General features: G+C 35.2%; 1 protein-coding gene across 2 annotated transcripts in view; it reads right to left on the reverse strand.

Moving 5' to 3' along the window:
- LOC126819354 (organic cation transporter protein) overlaps positions 1-23,485 on the reverse strand; it is a 58,657-nt gene that overhangs the window by 25,832 nt on the left and 9,340 nt on the right. The window contains exon 1 of one of the 2 annotated variants that reach the window (XM_050547352.2): positions 4,471-4,659. The exons of the other annotated variant lie outside the window; for it this stretch is intronic. The gene's annotated coding sequence lies outside the window, so the exon portion shown is untranslated. Of the gene's footprint in view, positions 1-4,470; positions 4,660-23,485 lie in introns of those variants that run through there. 2 annotated transcript variants of the gene reach the window in all.

Raw genomic sequence — 23,485 nt, forward strand, 5'->3', positions numbered from 1 at the left:
TATAAAACAGAATATATTTCCGAGTAAATGGAAACAAGCCAATGTTATTCCTTTGTGTAAACAAAGGTGATATATAGGTCGGATCCCAAAAATTATAGACCGATTTCTCTGTTAAATAGTATATCTAAAGTTTTTGAACGATTAATTTATCAGAATCTTTTAAGTTATTTCTCAAAAAATGAACTTTTTAACAAGTACCAAGCGGGTTATTTACCAGGCATATCTACGGTAAATCAACTTATAGAAATATATCAATATATTTGCAATTCATTAGATAAAAAAGAATACGCCGGTTTAGTTTTCTGTGACATTTCCAAAGCTTTCGATAAAGTTTTTCGTAAAGGACTATTACATAAATTGAACAGTTATGAAATCCAAGATGACAGACTCGTACTAATTTCTAATTACATGTACTTAAATAACAGAAATCAAGTTCTTATGTTAGAAAATTGTTTATCTGATACTTTGTCAACAAATTCTGGCGTTCGGCAAGGTTCCATTCTTAATCCTCTACTTTTTTTTTCTTTTTATTTGATTTATATAAATGATGTATCTGATCAACTTTGTTTTCCAAAAGCCATTCAACAATTCAATAGTTTACGTCCAGGTTTAAAATCCACACTATCTTTATCTGAGTTTAAAACGAATATCAAGACTAAAGTCAAACCTCCAAAATTAAGGAACATCGGCAAGAGAAAATTATCCATTTACCATAATCGTATACGCCACACCTGTAGTGGTCTAAATTATGATCTTAATAAATCAAACACCGTTCCAAATCCATACTGTACATGCGACAATAAATTGAAAACTCGTTTCACTACTTTTTTGATTGCTCAAAATACGTGTTACAGCGCCATCACTTACTTGATAAACTTGGCTTTATACGCAATCTACCACGACCCGAGTTGCATAAAATTTATTTAGATGGTTCTACTTTTTTTCCTAAAACGTTTAATATCCAGATATTTCTCATCGTACAAAATTATATTAAAGAAACGTAAAGATTCACATGTACTCTTGTAGCTATTATTGTAATTTCCCAGTGGTTTTTCACTATTAATACTCATTTAGTATGTAACGACATGGACTTATTATCCTAAGGTAGCCTGTATATATGTATATAACTATGTATTAAATCAAATTTCGGTGATATTTGTAAATATTTTAGATTATACTGGGAGAAGACTCGTAAATTGTATAATTTGTTCTGATCCCTTTTGTATTTTACGCATATATTTATATGTATGTATTTGCAAATAAGCTATATTATGTAAAAAAGAACGTAATAAATAGCCTAGATACACCAAAATCTCCCGGACTGGACGAAGTTAGTTGACAAATTTTAAAATATATATTGTGAAGGAAATTAGTAATCCCCTGTCCCAACTTTTTCTATTTTCACTAGAAACACACACTGTTCCAAATTTATGGAAATTTGCAAATGTTATGGCTATTTTCAAAAAAGGGCGTCCAAATTACAAACTCATATCTCGCCTTAGCATTATTGTAGAAATATTTGAGTAAATATTATATAAACATGTCTTAAACTTTTCCAAGGACAATTCAATACTAACAGCTCTTAAAATTAGTTTCCTACCAGGTGATTCAACTATCTTATAGATCTAAATCACATTTTGTCAAGCCATGTATCATAACAAAGATAACAGGATCATCAGCAGCCTTTAAAGAAAGGCGTTTTACATAGGCTAAGCATGTTACCTAATCCCATTCAGATATCAAGAATAACAAGCCAACAGTGAGGCTGATGTCCCCCGCCGAAATAGGAAAATAATTAGAGGACACATATAAATTTATCACAAATTATCTTTTACAAAGTATTGAACAATCAAACAGTATATCTTTACTTATAGTCTAAGCATACAATGTTTTTGATGGAATAATTATAGCATATTAAGGGGAAAACATGCACTATGCCTACAGATCTAGAGTTTGGTTGTATCAACGGGTCTATTTTCCATCTTGCTGCAAGTTGTGCAAAGTTCACTGTTTTCTTTCTGTCATTAAATGTCAATTCATTATTGCATACTACATATTTAATTAATTTATAATAGTTTCTTTTTCAATTTGTTTTTTCCATTTATTTGTTTATTTACCTTGCCTATATTCATTGTATTGGATTGTATTGGAATTGCTCAATTGATGCTTTTATCAATACCTGGTTATAATATTATGACATGTAATGTGGCAAGTTGAGTCGGGACATGTAGGCTATAATGTAACCTAAATGTATACATAAGTGGATTTCGTTTCATTTTTTTCGAAAATATTGTACAGATAAAAGAGGAGGAATTACAGGGGTAATACATTGGAAAGCTTCTTCAAGAACTAAAGCATAAACTATATAAACGAGCTTATAAAAAGGAAAAGTTTGTATAAAGACGTTTCGTTTGCACAACTGGGTGATGATAAATCACGTTTTGTCTTTCTAGCAGTCGACACCGTTTTACGGCTCTGCTTACCCTAAGCGGAAAATGCTCATCTTCGAACTCCATCAAGGCATTGACCTAATCAACACATACACCACGTTTGAACATTCTAGCTCAATTAGGAAGAGAGTTATCGTGCCCCAAAGTATCAACCAATCAAATTGCTTATCTCTGCTTACCCTAAGCGGAAAATGCTCATCTTCGAACTAGGCGGGGGACAATCAAAGTAGGAGAGTTATTGATTTCCAAAGTCTCGACCAATCAAATTGCGTATCGCTCTGCTTACCCTGAGCAGAAAATGCTCATTATCAAACTTAGTCAAGGTATTACTGTAATGAAACTATACACCAAGTTTCATCAATCTCACTTAATTAGAACTAAAGTTATCGTGTCCCAAAGCATCAACCAATCAAATTGCTTATCTCTGCTTACCCTAAGCGGAAAATGCTCATCTTCGAACTTCATCAAGGCATTGACCTAATCAACACATACACTAAATTTGAACATTCTAGCTCAATTAGGAAGAGAGTTATCGTGCCCCAAAGTATCAACCAATCAAATTGCTTATCTCTGCTTACCCTAAGCGGAAAATGCTCATCTTCGAGCTCCATCAAGGCATTGACCTAATAAACACATACACCAAGTTTGAACATTCTAGCTCAATTAAAAGTTATCGTGTCCCAAAGCATCAACCAATCAAATTGCTTATCTCTGCTTACCCTAAGCGGAAAATGCTCATCTTCGAACTCCATCAAGGCATTGACCTAATCAACACATACACTAAGTTTGAACATTCTAGCCCAATTAGGAAGAGAGTTATCGTGTCCCAAAGCATCAACCAATCAAATTGCTTATCTCTGCTTACCCTAAGCGGAAAATGCTCATCTTCGACCTCCATCAAGGCATTGACCTAATAAACACATACACCAAGTTTGAACATTCTAGCTCAATTAGGAAGAGAGTTATTGTGTCCCAAAAAGTGTGACGGACAGACAGACGGACAGACAGACGGACGAACCCATTTTAATAGTCCCCTGCTTTCTTCGAAAGGCGGGGGACAAAAATATTGTTAGAAAAAACAAATTTGATTTGGCTAATTTGACCTAAATGGACACAGATTTCGGACTTTTTTTGTTGTTGATAATATAGGTCTAGATCAACCATAAACAGTGGTCAACAGCAACTGCCATTTCGGGACTAACATATTGTTTGGGGGTTGGATGGCCGAATGGTTAGCACGTGCGTGCTGTATCATAAGGCCTGTCATTGAGTCAACTGGCGTGGTTTCGAATCCCCGGTTGTACGTGATAAGGAGTAGGGTCGCCTGTTCAACCTCGTGGGTTTTCACCGGATCCTCCGGTTTCCTCCCACTGCTAAAGACCCCTACGCACAAGCGAATTATTGAAATAAAATTGAACCATGTGTTAGTTCCGAAATGACCTAATTTGTGTTGGCTGGACGTTAAACCCCATTTCTCTCTCTCTCAACATATGGTTCATCGATTTTAGTTCAATAATTTGCTTTCGCGTAGCCGAGGGATGAAACCGGAGGACCCGAAGAAAACCCACGAGGTAGGACAGGGAGAGGTAAACCTTCACTGAAAACAAACTAGGCCATTTCGGGACTAACAGGTGGTTCAATTTGTCACGTACTAGCGAGGAATCGAATCCACACCTCTACTATTTAAGAATCCTCGGTTGTACGTCGCCTGTCCAATCTCGTGGGTATTCCCCGGGCCCTCCGGTCACTGCTCGAATTATGGAAATAAATTTGATCCATATGTTCATCCCGAAATGACCTAGTTTGTTTCGAGTGGACGTTAAACCCCATCTCTCTCTCTCTCTCTCCTATTTAAATTATAATAATGTTAGCAATGTTCGTAATTGCTATTTATCTTACTTACAGTAAACCAACGTTATTTGTGAAGTATACCAATGTAAGAATCGGTGTTTTCAAGCTTTGTATTTGATAAATGAGGCTTAGAGTAAGGTTCAACAAGTTAGCAAATGATCATACTCACGTGTTTTCAATGCTTTTCAACCCTACTTAGCGATTCCTATTCTTCTTATTCAAATTGAGCCACCATGACCCTAGCATGTTCCACACAACCACAATTTCTGAGAAAGTCAATGTTCGCCCGCCTGGTTTCCTGTCAAACTACACGATAACGATATAAATAGTGACTGTCGTTGATAAGTGAATAGCAACTTCGAACTGTGAACAGGACATAAACTATTTCATTTCAAAGGCAACTGATGATGGAAATTATGTTAGAATCGTGTTCTGTGACATCAGCAAGGCTTTCGACATGGTCTAGCACGCCGGTCCTTGTCGAAAGCTAGCCGCTTTTAAAGGAGCTAAATCGCTAATATTTTGGACCTAGAAATTGGCAAAAATGAGTCGCAACACATATAGTAATGTAATATGAATTTATATAAACTGTTTTACATTCAATCGTGTCCGTTTTACTGTGAATTGTCATCAGTTATGTTCGGCGAAATACGCCAGAAGTCTCAACCGCAAGTCAGTTTCTAGCGTCTGGTTATTCCAGTCAACACCGATATTATTTATTGCGCATGCTCTCCAAATAAGAATATGATATCACCGTTTGACATGACTTGTGGGATATGTCTAGCCTCATTCTTTGAGCACTTTCTTAAAAATGGCGCTGAAACATATTATGGTACACGATTCGTGTACCAATGGTAAAATGTTTATTTTGTCTTAAATATTGGATATCAGAAGCTCATCTTTTCCAGGTAAGATCACAACACCAATGCTGATTTAAATTGCATAAAAATTCGTGTTTTCAATGTCGAAGATTTTGGATGATATTGAGTTACGGACTTAGCTACTTTAAATATTGTTTAGGATGGAACTCACTCAAAACAATATATTTATACTTTCTATATTTTAACGTACATTGATTATGACAACTAGATGCTATACTAATTATATGCGATGGGGTTACGGAAGCCCATTAGGGTACATCAATTAAAAAAAATATATTCTGATTATAATGTAATTACAAGATAGTTATCTCGTTATTACAAGATGCCTATCTCGCTATTACACAACAACTATCTTGGCGACCTTCTAGTCTAGACTATGGTTCGGACTGGACCATCCTGACCGTGCTCTATCGTATGATATGGCTGGTCACGACCACGGGTGCGAAAATCCGTGCAACCGAAGGTCGCCCTTGTAATAACAAGATACGGAGAAGACCATTAGGGCCAATCACATGAATAAGGGTGTTCTAAGTATTTTATTTTAAGCTCACCATGCACAGATTTATCGAATAGCTAGACCAGCGCCATACTTTATTTTATGTTACGGAATCGGCACATTCATGTCACCTCCCATTAATAGCATTTGCTATTTTCATGCCCCCATTAAAAATCATAAAGATCATACACTTATTAACTTCATACCCCACAATCTTCATAATCTTATTTTCATTGTTATCATTTATTAATATCATGATTCATTGGTATCTTCCCATTTCGACTACAGCTTATAACAACAGATTATACGGTCTGGTTGTTTTATTATCCCTACTTATATACACTGAAAAAAAACTTGTGTTGAAACAACACAAACTTGTGTTATTTTCAACACAAGTTAGGTGTCTCTATTTAACAACACAATCTTGTGTTAAATGTTGAAACAACACAAAACTTGTGTTAAATGTTGAAACAACACAAAACTTGTGTTAAATGTTGAAACAACACAAAACTTGTGTTAAATGTTGAAACAACACAAAACTTGTGTGAAAATCTTCACATTATTTGTGTTGAAATTTCTGAAACTTGTTTGTGTTGAAATTTCTGAAACTTGTGTTGAAATTTCTGAAACTCGTGTTGTTTCGTACAAACTTGTGTATAACAAAAACTTGTGTTGTATTTTACCAATTTATATCCAGTATAGCAACCTTTCGAATGCAACCCCTTCCATTCGTTCTGTTTAAACTGTAATTATTGATAAATGACATAATAATTTTGTTTGTTAAATTATTATTTATTCAATAAATGATATGAAAAAATAAATTAATGCCTAATTAATACCAATACAGACATCGCGAAGGTTAATAAACAAAGTTAATTCCAATACTAATAAAATTGTGTTATACAATGAAAAAATACCCCCACCCCCCCCATTCCCAATTATTAAATAAAAAGTAGCTATTTAAATTGAAAAATAAAGCACCGAGACATTTGGAATATTAATCAACAAAGTTAATTTCAATACTAATAAAATTGTGTTCAATAATAACAATACCCCCCCCCCACCCCTCAAAAAAAGCTATTTAATTTTTTTTTACAATTAACCTTAAAAAGAACTGAGAATATAATATATATGTTCACAATATCCCTACCCCATGGTCCCAAAACATACATTTAAAATATATCTAAATTTAATATCAACCAAACCAAGCACTAAAGACATTAATAATGCACTAAATTGAAATACTTATAAGAAAAAATAGTCCCTTTAACAGATTAGGAATTCAAAATTTTCTACAGTATATAAATGGGAACTAATAGATAAAGCACAGGCAAATAATTATAGATAGATAAAATAAATATAGCATAAAAATCAAACAAAATGGAGAAAATTAAAAATTTGTAAAACAAAAATTGATTAATTAATAAAACCATTTTATATAAAAGAGGCATTAACATTCGAAATGTTCACTAAATGTTTAAAAATAAAGGTTGATTTCATCCTACAATAATACATTTTTATAATTATCGAATGTTACTATTAATTATTGATGATCCCTCTATATTATTTCAAGTTTTCAGGCCAAATCTTTAGTGTTTAGGATTACACTGCATTCTATATAATGAAACAATATTAGAGATGGTTTGGTATTTGACATTAAAAACAAAAATGTGATTAAAAAGGCAATATAACTTTTGGGTTTCCACAATAAGATCTGTAAAAGAATTTGATGACTTTATATTCAGAATTTAGAGTTGTTTTCTTTCTTTGGTATTAATATTCACTAAATAAATATAATTCTCCAAGGATGTTCAAGTGATTATTATAAATACACTTATCGACAAATGGGGTTTTGATGTGGATTTAACTTGGTACACCAGTCATGGGTATAAAGTTATTTAGGGGGCGGGGGAGTTGAAAAGAGCATAATTTAACAATATATTATATTATTTTGAGACTCATATATATGACTACATGCGAATGCGGGGGGGGGGGGGTATTTTAGTCAGGTAGCATTATTGCTTACTCATGTACACCAAAAACACGTCATCTCACCTAAACAGATGTTTTACGCCAAAACGCTTCAACTTGATTGATTGCCATGTTTTTGGTGTATATTTATATCTTTTCTTGGGCGCCGAATCGAACTACGGCTTTTAAAATGTTCCAAAATCGACGTAAATTGATTTTTTCAACGTTAGTTGGTATACAACGATGAGCACATGAGTGAGTAGACTGTGGGAAAGTTACGACAATTCATTTCCAGGCGCCATTTTGGGTCCCAATTATGACGCCATATTCACTAAATAGATATAATTCTCCAAGGATGTTCAAGTGATTATTATAAATACACTTATCGACAAATGGGGTTTTGATGTGGATTTAACTTGGTACACCAGTCATGGGTATAAAGTTATTTAGGGGGCGGGGGAGTTGAAAAGAGCATAATTTAACAATATATTATATTATTTTGAGACTCATATGTATGACTACATGCGAATGCGGGGGGGGGGGGTATTTTAGTCAGGTAGCATTATTGCTTACTCATGTACACCAAAAACACGTCATCTCGCCTAAACAGATGTTTTACGCCAAAACGCTTCAACTTGATTGATTGCCATGTTTTTGGTGTATATTTATATCTTTTCTTGGGCGCCGAATCGAACTACGGCTTTTAAAATGTTCCAAAATCGACGTAAATTGATTTTTTCAACGTTAGTTGGTATACAACGATGAGCACATGAGTGAGTAGACTGTGGGAAAGTTACGACAACTCATTTCCAGGCGCCATTTTGGGTCCCAATTATGACGCCATAAAAGCTATGACGTCATGGCTTCATACAGGTTTACATACCAAAATTTGTTTTTTTCTTGCAGTATTAGACGTTGAGGGATAATATAACGTTTTACCCTAAAAAAAAAATGCAAAAGAAACCAATGCAGTTTGGTTCAGTGATAAATATATCAAACAAAATCATACCCAAAATCGGGGAATTTTCTGAGAATGATATCTCGTAATCAGTGTGTTTTACTATTTACTCGTTGGATTATAAATGATTTCTTTTTAAATTCCTCAAACACAGAGTGGTTATGAAAGCGAAATGTGCCGAAAAATCGAATTTGACAAACGTCAAATTAAAAAAAAGAAGTATTTGTTATATGGTGCCGGGCGTTTCTTTCATAATGGCCACCACATTTGGTAATATTATTATTATTATTATTATTACAGCATATTTATAGCGCGCCCTTTCATAAAACATGTTCAGGGGCACTCTACAAAGTGACAATGTAATCATAAATAAACAACAAGATTATGGACATGTTAACAATTGTATACAGAGTCAGTTAAAAGCCTCATTAAATAAATGTGATTTAAGTTGTTTTTTAAAAGAATATAGAGATGTACAACATCTTAAACTAAATGGTAGATTATCCCATAAAACAGGTGCTTGATAACTAAAAGAGACTAGTTGAACAGTTTTGGGCTTTAAAAATAGTTTATCTGATGTACGTAATGTTCGACCATTATATCGTGGTTATGTACGCGAAATGTGCGGAAATCGAATTTGACAATTAAAGAAATGTATTTTCCATGTGGTGCCGGGCATTTCTTTTAAAAGGGCTACCGAATTTTGTAATACATGTATAAGGCAATTTAACAAAAAAAACATAAATTTGGTAGACTAAAAGGGCATCTCTTAAGATACGTAAGATATGACTTTTGCAATGTCCTTTATATGGTTTTCGATGTCTCTGAATTTGAAGATAAATTTTGAAAATACAAAATAGCAGCAACACCAATTGGCGGATATTAAATTAATCGTCATTTTTCCTGTTGGATATTAGATAGTGTCTCTTAAGCATGATGTACACTGTAGTTCGATGTACCCTTTAGTTCAGATATAGTCTCCAAACCGTGTTTACACTGACTGTAGTTTGGGTGTAGTTCGTCAAATGAAGATGAATTTTACGATACAAAAAAATGAATATATTGTAAACGCGCTTTAAATATCTGGATGCGATCATTGGCAATAATAAGATCCAATTTTAGTTTTTAGTTACACACTGTTAACCACCAATAGATGTTTTAATGACAATAAATCATAAAATGTGTTCAGCTCGACGTAAGACATAAATAGATACAGTTGGTTTAACTTGAATAGAAGTTTTAATTATCTATGCTGCATATATGCATATATCACCTTGATGTTCATATCGTCTTACGTATTTGTCAACATCAAGGTTAGTGCGACCCATTTGTGACAATTTCTAGTTCCCAAATATTAGCGATTTAGCTCCTTTAAAAGCGAATGCAAGTTAAATATGTTTAATCAGAGGCGGATTCAATGGGGGGCGCGAGGGGCGCCCCCCCCCCCTAATTTTCAACAGTGCCCTTTTTTACGGCTGAAAGTGCCTTTTCTCAGACTCAAATATGTCCGTTCCCAACCCGTTGTAGGGATCCCAAATGACTCGAACCATCGACTCAAACACACCAGTCTGGGAAATAGCTCTTGGAATGGCTACAGATGCAAGGAAATGACGGATAATTTTCTTGGGGACCCCCCCCCCCCCTCAGCGGCAAGCCCCGTCTCCGCGGTCAATGCCTTCATTTTGCAGCGCCCCCCCTTTTCAAAATTCCTAGATCCGCCCCTGGTTTAATAGTACTTTTATCTAGTGTATCTTTTATTTTGATTTTTCTTATAGAATAAGGCTATATAACAATAATGTGCGCTTCTTGTTGTATAATACTAATAATAGTATGTTCAGCTATACTTTTCGTTTAAAAAATGTATGTTTTATGTCCTATATACACTTATTCGCTGAAATCTATGACATCCAACAATATAATAGGTCATATAAATAGATAATAAGTTTGCATGACGTCATATGAAATTCCTGGCTTCACAGTTGTCGCAACTTTATCTATACACGGCGTTGCGTCGATCAACCATGCAATGTGAAGTAGATGTCAATATGGTTATGTGCATAGGCGTACGAGCTGGGGGGGGGGGCTGGGAACCAAATGCTGGGAAAATTTGGGCACACAATTGTACTTTGTAAAAGTTGTATAAAAAAATATTGTGTTCTTGAATGTGTCCAATTTAACAGCGAATTTATTATTATTATGTAACATATTAAGAACCTAACTACATTTTTGGGGCACCAACCACCACCGCCCCCCAGTCAAAAATTTCCCCGTACGCCTATGGTTATGTGTAAGAATATTCAGTTCAATATACTCACGGTGTATGATTTTATTCATACTTCAATTTTAGTGAGTTACTTCTGCAACGTTTTTAGAAAAAATTGCTATTAATTTGGCCAGTACTGTAATAGCAAGTGTATAAATATTTTCTGTTCAGTCTGTACACAGTAACATATCTGAGAACCATATTATCATTTCTGCCAAAGGCTCCCTATGATTTATAGTTAGCAGTGATACAAGGCAATTACCAATTTTCCGTGCTCTTGGCCTGAAGAAATAAAATAATAAAAGTCAAGTTTTTATTATTATGCAAGTGGAAAAATACAATTCTTCATGGTATGATTTGAATAAATACAACTGATTTGAAGTTGGAATTATTATTTGTCTAAGATGACTGGGCATTTACAAATTGAAATAGCTACTCTTCATCAAGAAAATACATGAATATTTTTCCCAATTCACCTGGATTTTATCGTAGGTCTTTGTACGTGAAATAGCTTTATTTAACGTCCGCTTCCACCGAAGTGGTATTGCAGAAAATTAACAAATTCGGATTCCCTTTTAAAGGAATTAGACTACACTATCGCTGGATTGTATTATATTCAAAATGGCGCCCAGAACACAAAACAAACATTGCAATTCAGGGCGGACTGGTGTCGAGGTTGTATCCTAAGAATGATTTTTTGAATATTTAATCAAACAGAAACACAATTATGCACATGCAGTTATGATATAATATTAAATTAGCTTACCTCAAATACCTCGAAATATACTGTTTGGTCAGTTTGTCCGCCCGCCATATTTCTATTAGTCACACATCCTTTGGCCAATTAAAATGGAGGTATATTTTGTTTTAACCGAAACGAAAAATTTGCGTTCTAAATACATTGTATTAAAAAATACCAAAATCACAAACCTGATATTCTTATTTTCTGACAAACTTTTTTCACAACAATATCACTTTTTTCGATACTAGCTTAATAATACAGTTAACATTTGCAGTACCACAGGGTTTAATACCGCAAAATTACTTCAATAAATATTTCTTTCTTTGTTTTAAGAGTAATTCATTTTAATTGGTCATTTACAGGTAAGAATAAATTTCCAATTTCGATTAATGAACCAATTAAATTAAATAAAAAGATTAACTCGACTATTTCCACGCCCATTCAAACATTTTTTTAAAACGTAGATATAACACAATTGTTATTGTTTTGATGTGTCAAGTTTATTGGGGCGATATCAATCAGACACTTCCAAATGCAGACATTATAATAACCTGTCTCTGTATATTGTCTGAGACAAGATGTGAAAATAAACAAAGAGTAGAATCAGAATAATCTTTTATTATATCTAATTAAATAAATAGTTTATATTTAGATAATAATTGACTAAAACTTTGATCTCTTATATCAGTATACTGTTATAAAATACGCTGTTTTAAAAGAGATATTAAATTCATCGCACGATACAAACATTGCGATTTCTACTTAATGTTTGTAATAATTAATATATCCTTTTAGATAATTAGAAATATTAAAAAATAAATCAAGTGAATTACTCGACATTCAAATTCAGGAAGAGTGGCTTTACATATAGGCTAGTGATAAAGGAACATAATAAATGTTATCTTTAATGTCGACGTAATTAATTATATGGAAAAAAAACACATAAGATTTTATAAATGTACACAAGTTTGTGTTAAGACATTGAAAAAAACACAAACTTGTGTCATTGCAATGCAATACAACACAAACATGTGTTAAATATTTTTAACACAAGTTCTTGTGTTGAGATCCAACACAAGGACATGTGTTAAATATTTTTAACACAAGTTCTTGTGTTGAGATCCAACACAAGGGTTTTTTCAGTGTACCCTCTCTATAGATAGAATAGATTCTTCTGTATCCCATTCAGGCTACAGCGTTTAACAGACTATTTCAAAACAAACAGAAAAAAAAATGACAAATTAATTTATATAGAAATTTGTATAAAATATGTAACAAAACAAGATATAATATTTCCAAAGCACTGGTTCCATTGTCTATTTACAAAGAATTGGCAGTCAAAATAGTAGTCCACATATAATATTTACGAAACACAAGACTTGCGGCTTGCCCGTCTGAGAAACTACGAATTCTACTTCACGAAGTCCCGCCATATACACATAAAACAATGTTATTGTTAATAAATACATAAACTAATATTTGTTCTTTTTAATTCGCGAATTTGAAAGTAAACAAACTATTTGTTATAAAAGAATTCTAATAAGATAACAAAAATGTTTTGACTGAATGATAGTGAACTTGAAGAATAAATGTACAAAATTTGAAAAAAATCATCTTATATAGATAAGCAAGTATTAAACTCAATGTAATCTCCAAATATTATAAATATTTGTCAAAACAAAATTGTACCCTTGAGTTGATATTTTTGCTTTGATGTTAAAAAAACAAGCTATAATATATAATGAATAAGCTATTATATTCATTATGTCCCCATTTATTTCCTTATTACTTCAGCCAAAATATCTCTGGTAATTCGACCCCTGTACGTTCCGGATTACAACATCAATCAGCCGTCCCGTCATACGATTTCCATTGAATCGACACTGTATAATCCGGCCTTCAATCGGTGGGTGTGAAGCAAACACTTACCGATCAATCATACGTGAGATTAAAACTGGATGGGTGTGAAGCCACGAAAGATTAACAAGCAATCACCAATCAATTATCTGTGAAATTAAAACTCGCTACAGTGGGTATTTGTTGATTAATTCATTAATTCCATGCTCCCCTTAAAGCCACGGAACGCCATTTTGTATAATCCGGCATTCAATCGGTGGGTGTGAAGCAAACACTTACCGATCAATCATACGTGAGATTAAAACTGGATGGGTGTGAAGCCACGAAAGATTAACAAGCAATCACCAATCAATTATCTGTGAAATTAAAACTCGCTACAGTGGGTATTTGTTGATTAATTCATTAATTCCATTTTGATCACATTTTTGGCCGTTTTTCTTTTCGTTCGTTTTAACTTTACACTGTTTTTATTTTAATTATGTCATCAAAAGATTTGACACTATCGATTACAAATTTCTAATGGAATGATTCAGATAAAATTAAAAGAGATACAATTAGTCTTCAAGAACTGATGGTAGCTAGGGGCATATTTTGGTTGAAACATATTATATTAGCTCTGGCTAGAAACTTGAAAGGCTACCTTTTATTTTATAAGAGATCGGTCCGATGGTGATATTCTACCACCATGCAATTACAAACCTAAACGAAAAATCAATCATCTAGCGTGTAACAAAAAAATATACAAAAAATATTATCTACAAAAGTATGAGAAAACTATTGATAATGGAAATATAATCTACATACACGATTTTATCGGAACTCCAGCACACTTACAAATAAATGACGGAAATGATCAATCTAATAGCGCTAATCATTAAAGGCCCGGTCCCAGTGGCCGATGGACACAAAACGTACGCAAAAAGGACACAGCGGACGAGCAAACTTTCGGGGGTGGCTCCATCCGTTTTCATCCGCTCCAGAAATGGACAAAATTGACGAAAACTTGCGCGAAAACTGAACGGAAAAGAACGAACGTGGGAAGTATGTAGCGGGGATGTTAAATGGATGTTCATCGGAAGCCAAGCGGATGAAAGTGGATGACAGCTCCGAAGGGGTTAGGCAAACTCCAGACATCCTTCAATATACCAGATACATCCCAGATACAAACGCTTTGTCAGTTTTGAAAACTTTATATACGAGATGCATACGCTTACATCCTTTCTATTTCCGTGCTACTAACGATGTATAGACGTTCCATGTACCTTATCTTTCCTCCATCTTTCCGTTTTCAGCTGGAGCGGATGTGAGTTGCGAGGATGCCCAGAGGATACAGAGAGGATACAGTGGACGTTTAACGGATGGTAACGGACATGGAACGTTTGGTGCTCGTATATGTTGCGCATTTACATCGTACACGACAGAAAGTTCACCCGTTATAAAAGTTTTGTGCAGCTCAAAACTTTTTGCGCGGATGAAATCAAAGTGAACGGATGCGCGATGGATAGAGCGTATGAAACACGTATGCAATGAGTACACAACGGATGCATCGCGTTTTCAAATGGAGGGCACGTTTTTTCCCCGTTTTACATCCTCTTTGCATCCGTTAATGCAGTGGGACCGGGCTTTAAACTCCAAGCGAATCTAAATGATGGAAGACCAAACGGCTCTTTATTAGGTATTAAAATGAGTAAAAGGCATCATTCTTTCCGGATCAATAACGTCTTATGTAAACAATGCACGCGTCATTGAGCCAATGCTTGACTTTGCGTGATGTGACGTCACATTTTGGAAGTAGTCATATTTTACAGAGTTATTAGAATACTTTCGCACTACCTCTGCGAAACAGACTGGAACGCTAGTGGAGAGTAGAAATCAACGTGGCATAAAATATGTCACTATACAACAATGGGGAATCTTTTGAGCGCTCATACAATGAATTGTGATATTTTTACATCGTAAATATGTATTCCAGAATTGCGACATAAAACAAAATCGGTCAATGACCGACAGTCAATGTCCACAGTTAGTGAAATCATCTACGTTGTATGCATATTCGGGGCCGGGGGGGGGGGGAGGGGGTAATCTAGTGATGGTATCTTGATTCTCTTATTAACTCTATTTTGTATTATAGCGATAAAATGCAAATGACGCATCGTCACTTTAACATATTTTCAGGAACTACCTCCGCCGGATCTATAGGAAGTGTGATATTTTCTCTTGTGGGAAAGTTCGCAGTCTCAGCTTCTTTCAACTGTCTATTTATATTAACACCAGAACTGTTTCCAACTAATATGAGGTATTTTTATGAATAGTATAATATGTAAATTGGGTGGGGGGGATAATTTTGCCTGTTTGAGTATTGCGTGAAAGCGTTCTCAGACACCAAATTATGCAGCCATGTGTTTGTAGTCGAACCTGTCTTTGCAGGATCTGCGGCTAAGTCGTGAAGTGGAAAGATGAAATGAATAAGAGCTGTGGAAATATGCATCAATGATGACTGCTTTTGGCGACACCGGGGACGATTGTACGGTGATAATTTCTCCGATGAATACGGGTCACCGAATCCTTTTAAGTTTGAAATTGCTTATTACAACTGATGCGTGTAGTCGCATAGCGGTTACACGTTTATTTAGGTAGATACGTTAATGTTTAAAACAGGTTTATGATCATAGAAGTAGGACAGGGAGAGGTAAACCTTCACTGAAAACAAACTAGGCCATTTCGGGACTAACAGGTGGTTCAATTTGTCACGTACTAGCGAGGAATCGAATCCACACCTCTACTATTTAAGAATCCCCGGTTGTACGTCGCCTGTCCAACCTCGTGGGTATTCCCCGGGCCCTCCGGTCACTGCTCGAATTATGGAAATAAATTTGATCCATATGTTAAACCCCATCTCTCTCTCTCTCTCTCTCTCTCCTATTTAAATTATAATAATGTTAGCAATGTTCATAATTGCTATTTATCTTACTTACAGTAAACCAACGTTATTTGTGTAGTATACCAATGTAAGAATCGGTGTTTTCAAGCTTTGTATTTGATAAATGAGGCTTAGAGTAAGGTTCAACAAGTTAGCAAATGATCATACTCACGTGTTTTCAATGCTTTTCAACCCTACTTAGCGATTCCTATTCTTCTTATTCAAATTGAGCCACCATGACCCTAGCATGTTCCACACAACCACAATTTCTGAGAAAGTCAATGTTCGCCCGCCTGGTTCCCTGTCGAACTACACGATAACGATATAAATAGTGACTGTCGTTGATAAGTGAATAGCAACTTCGAACTGTGAACAAGACACGCCATATGAATAAAATTATGGCGCTATTGCACTTTCGTACCTCTACCAGTTCCCGTGGTCATAGGCACTTGAAATTTTCAGAGGATGTTAAGGGGGGCTAGCAATGACCACACACCAAATTTCAGCCAAATCGATAAATAACTTTTTATTTTACCGACCTTTTAATTTCTAACGAGAGAGAACTTCATCCGTTTGACGCCATTTGCTTTGTTTACTAATTAGACTGGAATAACAAGACACTAAGACGGAAACCGACTCGAAAAACAAGACACTTAGACGGAAACCGACACACTGCACTAGCTGCCTAACACTGCAGTTCATAAAAATTAATATAATTTTCGTATACTTTAATTTTTGCGCGAAGCCACCATTTTCTATAAAATACTATTTGGTGTTGATCAGTGGATTGGCCTTTAGGTGTAAATATTGCCGTGACCTTGATTTTGACCTTGAGGCCAAACTTCCCATCCATATCGGGGCCTTTGCGTTTATGCTTGCCGTGGCCTTATTTCTTACTGTATTATCAAAGTTAATGTTCGAGGTGAAAGCAGAGACAACGTCCTTCAGAAAAGATACATGTGTCAAAGTCGTAGGTCAAGGTCATGTTACAGAAAACTGAACTTAAACTTTTCAAAGTCAGTTTAGTTTTCTGTAACATGACCTTGACCTACGACTTTGACCCAATTATCTTTTCTGAATGACGCCGTCTCTGCTTTCACCTCGAACATTAACTTTGATAATACAGTAAGAAATAAGGTCACGGCACGCATAAACGCAAAGAGCCCGAGATGGATGGGAAGTTCGGACACTAGGTCAGGGTCACGGATGGTCAACGGTGACTAGTGGAGGTCACCACGACCTTTCACATTGACCACGCCCATTGACTTCCTTTCGGACACGGGCCCCTCTCCGTTTGACCCTTTTCTGACCGAGCAGTGTGTGACAGAACCAAGGTAAACGTCCATGATTCAAGCCAAGGTGATAGCCTTCGAAAACGGTTACGGGGTCAAGGTCGTCAGTCAAGGTCAAATGTCAAAAAAATGACTTTGAAAAGTTTGAGTTTAGTTTTCTGTAACATGACCTTGACCTACGACTTTGACCCAATTATCTTTTCTGAAGGACGTCGTCTCTGCTTTCACCTCGAACATTAACGTAGAAAATACAGTAAGAAATAAGGCCACGGCAATCATAAACGCAAAGGCCCTGATATGGATGGGAAGTTAAGACTCAAGGTCAAAATCAAGGTCACGGCAATATTCACACCTAAAGGCCAATCCACTGATCAACAAAAATAGTATTTTATAGAACATGGTGGCTTCGCGCAAAAATTAAAGTATACGAAAATTATATTAATTTTTATGAACTGCAGAGATAGGCAGCTAGTGCAGTGTGTCGGTTTCCGTCTTAGTGTCTTGTTATTCGAGTCTAAATAGTAAACAAAGCAAATGGCGTCAAACAGATGAAGTTCTCTCTCGTTAGAAATAAAAAGGTCGGTAAAATAAAAAAGTTATTGATCGATTCGGCTGAAATTTGGTGTGTGGTCATTGCTAGTCCCCCTTAACATCCTCTAATAATTTCAAGTTCCTACGACCACGGGAACTGGTAGAGGTACGAAAGTGCAATAGCGCCTAAAATTATTAACATTTTAATTCAACTGGGAATCTTAAGGTCATAAACTATTTCATTTCAAAGGCAACTGATGATGCACATTATGTTAGAATCGTGTTCTGTGACATCAGCAAGGCTTTCGACATGGTCTAGCACGCCGGTCCTTGTCGAAAGCTAGCCGCTTTTAAAGGAGCTAAATCGCTAATATTTTGGACCAAGAAATTAGCAAAAATGAGTCGCAACACATATAGTAATGTAATATGAATTTATATAAACTGTTTTACATTAAATCGTATCCGTTTTACTGTGAATTGTCATCAGTTATGTTCGGCGAAATACGCCAGAAGTCTCAACCGCAAGTCAGTTTCTAGCGTCTGGTTATTCCAGTCAACACCGATATTATTTATTGCGCATGCTCTCCAAATAAGAATATGATATCACCGTTTGACATGACTTGTGGGATATGTCTAGCCTCATTCTTTGAGCACTTTCTTAAAAATGGCGCTGAAACATATTATGGTACACGATTCGTGTAAAATGTTTATTTTGTCTTAAATATTGGATATCAGAAGCTCATCTTTTCCAGGTAAGATCACAACACCAATGCTGATTTAAATTGCATAAAAATTCGTGTTTTCAATGTCGAAGATTTTGGATGATATTGAGTTACGGACATAGCTACTTTAAATATTGTTTAGGATGGAACTCACTCAAAACAATATATTTATACTTTCTATATTTTAACCTACATTGATTATGACAACTAGATGCTATACTAATTATATGCGATGGGGTTACGGAAGCCCATTAGGGTACATCAATTAAAACAAATATATTCTGATTATAATGTAATTACAAGATAGCTATCTCGTTATTACAAGATGCCTATCTCGCTATTACACAACAACTATCTTGGCGACCTTCAAGTCTAGACTATGGTTCGGGCTGGGCCATCCTGACCGTGCTCTATCGTATGATATGGCTGGTCACGACCACAGGTGCGAAAATCCGTGCAACCGAAGGTCGCCCTTGTAATAACAAGATACGGAGAAGACCATTAGGGCCAATCACATGGATAAGGGTGTTCTAAGTATTTTATTTTAAGCTCACCATGCACAGATTTATCGAATAGCTAGACCAGCGCCATACTTTATTTTATGTTACAGAATCGGCACATTCATGTCACCTCCCATTAATAGCATTTGCTATTTTCATGCCCCCATTAAAAATCATAAAGATCATACACTCATTAACTTCATACCCCAGAATCTTCATAATCTTATTTTCATTGTTATCATTTATTAATATCATGATTCATTGGTATCTTCCCATTTCGACTACGCCCCATTTCGACTACAGCTTATAACAACAGATTATACGGTCTGGTTGTTTTATTATCCCTACTTATATACCCTCTCTATAGCTAAAATAGATTCTTCTGTATCCCATTCAGGCTACAGCGTTTAACAGACTATTTCAAAACAAACAGAAAAAAAAGAATGAAAAATTAATTTATATAGAAATTGTATAAAATATGTAACAAAACAAGATATAATATTTCCAAAGCACTGGTTCCATTGTCTATTTACAAAGCATTGGCAGTCAAAATAGTAGTCCACATAAAATATTTACAAAACACAAGACTTGCGGCTTGCCCGTCTGAGAAACTACGAATTCTACTTCACGAAGTCCCGCCATATACACATAAAACAATGTTACTGTTAATAAATAAATAAACTAATATTTGTTCTTTTTAATTCGCGAATTTGAAAGTAAACAAACTATTTGTTATAAAAGAATTCTAATAAGATAACAAAAATGTTTTGACTGAATGATAGTGAACTTGAAGAATAAATGTACAAAATTTGAAAAAAATCATCTTATATAGATAAGCAAGTATTAAACTCAATGTAATCTCCAAATATTATAAATATTTGTCAAAACAAAATTGTACCCTTGAGTTGATATTTTTGCTTTGATGTTAAAAAAACAAGCTATAATATATAATGAATAAGCTATTATATTCATTATGTCCCAGTTTATTTCCTTATTACTTCAGCCAAAAAATCTCTTGGTAATTCGACCCCTGTACGTTCCGGATTACGACATCAATCAGCCGTCCCGTTATACGATTTCCATTGAATCAACACCGTATAATCCGGCCTTCAATCGGTGGGTGTGAAGCAAACACTTACCGATCAATCATCCGTGAGAATAAAACTGGATGGGTGTGAAGCCACGAAAGATTCACAAGCAATCACCAATCAATTATCTGTGAAATTAAAACTCGCTACAGTGGGTATTTGTTGATTAATTCATTAATTCCATTTTGATCACATTTTTGGCCGTTTTTCTTTTCGTTCGTTTTATTTGATTAATTCATTAATTCCATGCTCCCCTTAAAACCAGTAAAATCAATTTGCATATATCCAATTTGCATATTGGTCAGCCAATCGAATTGCAGTATTTCGTAAAATTTAGATTGTATCTTAGTTTAAGTTTTCGTGAATAAGGGCCCAGTATGTATTTTATTCACAGGTAAGACGTTTGTTTAACAGGTACAACAGTTCGTTTCTATATTTTATGTCAGAACAGTTAAACAAAAGTCTGCAGTACAATACGTAATAGTTATATACCTTGTTTTCAAGGTGTATGGGTTGATACACCGTCTCTTTTTTGAGTGGGGCTCCGAGGCGAAGCCATGTAGCCATTTCTTGTTGTTTTGCCAACATCCTGGCAGAAATGAAGGCGGGAATTCGTCGAAGAATCCTACTTTATAATGTCACAGATATATATTCTAAGACCGAGAATATCAGTTCTGCAAGAGATTTCAATGATCGCGAAGATTAAGAAGCCCGATCCTTCACAGAACAAGAAATTAAAGCCATGCAGATGAGTCGAATTTTGCCAAACACGAGGAAAAATACCAATTGCATAGGAATATGGTGACACTTCAAGATCAGTACAAAAGATTGGATTTTAACTTTTTTGATAAGCAAGGTACATTTGCTAATTTCCGCACAGATCAATTCATTAACTTCTCGAGGTATTGACATCCACTGACAGACAAAAACAAGAACAGCCATTAAATGAAGACAATTTGTAATTGTAGACTTCTCAAGTTTGTAGTGTAGAAAATGCCAATGGATTAATTTATACTAATAATATATTTGGATTACGTGCTGCGGATGAGCATAAAGGATTTGCATAAACCGCGACAAAATGTTAAAGTTTTTAGTGTTGAAAATGCCAAGAGATTAATTTATAATAGTAACATATTTGGATTATGGACTGCGGATGAGCAGAAGCCGCGACAAAATGTGAAAGTGCGACTAGATATCAAAATGTAAAGAAATGTGAGACAAAATGTAAGAATCTGACTGAGAGTGACGCACATTCGAAAAGTGCAGAGACAGTTGAAAATGATGAGTCTTTTACCATAACATGTTCAAAACGGGTTGTAGATGTTCAAATAAATATGTAAATTATGATATATTTTTGTCCCTTTTCAACTGATACACGGCCACTTTTCAACTGATACACGTGGCCGTGAAAAGTGGCCGTGTATCGGTGTATACCCTCCCATTTTCATCAAAGAGTCGAGAAAAAGTATGGGTATAATTAACATTTACATGTCTTTCTCTCAAACCCCTAACTCGAAGATCGCGTTTATCGACGGACCAGCTGCATCGTATGGCTCTCCAACGGCATTCGGAATCCAGATGGTATCTCTAGAACCTTGGCGGTTTCACCCAATGAATCTTCATAGTATCTGCTCCCTCAAGAATGCAACGCGTGTCTAATCTCTAAATTATCTACATTATGTCCAAAACTATTCTAGCCCCGCCCTCTCTTACAGCTGCCGAATGACGTAGGCTAATTAGTATTTTCTACCTACATGTATTTTTCTAACAATAACAGAATGTCCTTGAAAAATGTAAATGACCAATATGTGTACTACGTCATAGCTCGGTTAACTTATCAATATAATCAGCATACTTTTTATATTTTTTAGTTATGAACTTAGAATCAAATGAAGTGAAATGGAGTTTAACGTCCTACTGTTCTGCGACTAACCTGGGCTAATGAAGACGGGCATACGCCATACAGTGTGCTATGATGGAAATTTTGCCCGGACAGCGGCACTACGGCCTACTCTTATATCGAATTCTAACTGCCAATGTGTACACGGGACCTCGGTTTTTCGTCCCATCCGAACGACTAGACGACTTACCTTGTCAGCCCCTCCGTCCTGCACTTAGAATCAATAATTTGTAATGATAACCATATAGTGTTTCAGCCATCAAATTACTCCATTCCTTGTGTATGAATTTGAAACCAATAATTGGCCCATGACATAATATGGTCGCACCGAAAATATTGCTACACATTAGTTACACACGAGGACCCGTGTATACATTCGTGTGCATGTAAAAGATCCTTTGGCAGTTGGAATTTGATACAGATGTAGGTCATTGTCCTGCTGCCCGAGCACAATTTCCCGCATTGTATTGTATACTGTATCTCACAACATGGGAGTTATATCATGTATATTAAACATACATTATATTATGCAAGAGCTAAATCTACCTGTTGCAGGTATTTCTTTACGTCTAAATGTTTTCTAAATTATTATTTAACTTATCCAAGCCATAATCAACTCTCGATGACATCTGATTTCTCCGATATTAAATAGATTAGAACGGTTCAGCCATATTTTGATTTAATTTAAAAATGGAGGAGCGAGACTTAGCTTCGAACAACCAGTACGGTGGTTAAAATTATTGCACTCGTCTTGTCAAACCTTCAAACAAAGGCTAATATCTTCGCTTGCAATAGAGTAATCATTATTCATTTTACATTATCTATTTTCGAACTATTATAGCAAGAATGGCTAGCTCTTTATCTAATTCTTACAAAATGTATCTTTAACTCAGTTATTTGTGGATATAGTGCACTTTTATACACAGTATAGACTGAAGAGTATTGAAGGTATAATCAACATAAATATTTCGTTCATTGTCCACAATATGAGCCAGTTATCTACAACTATACAAACGTCTTTACCAATAAGGACACCATTTTATAAGATGAGCCTTTGTCAGCA

This window comes from Patella vulgata, chromosome 4 (genome assembly GCF_932274485.2).
Source record: "Patella vulgata chromosome 4, xgPatVulg1.2, whole genome shotgun sequence".
Taxonomy (NCBI): domain Eukaryota; kingdom Metazoa; phylum Mollusca; class Gastropoda; family Patellidae; genus Patella; species Patella vulgata.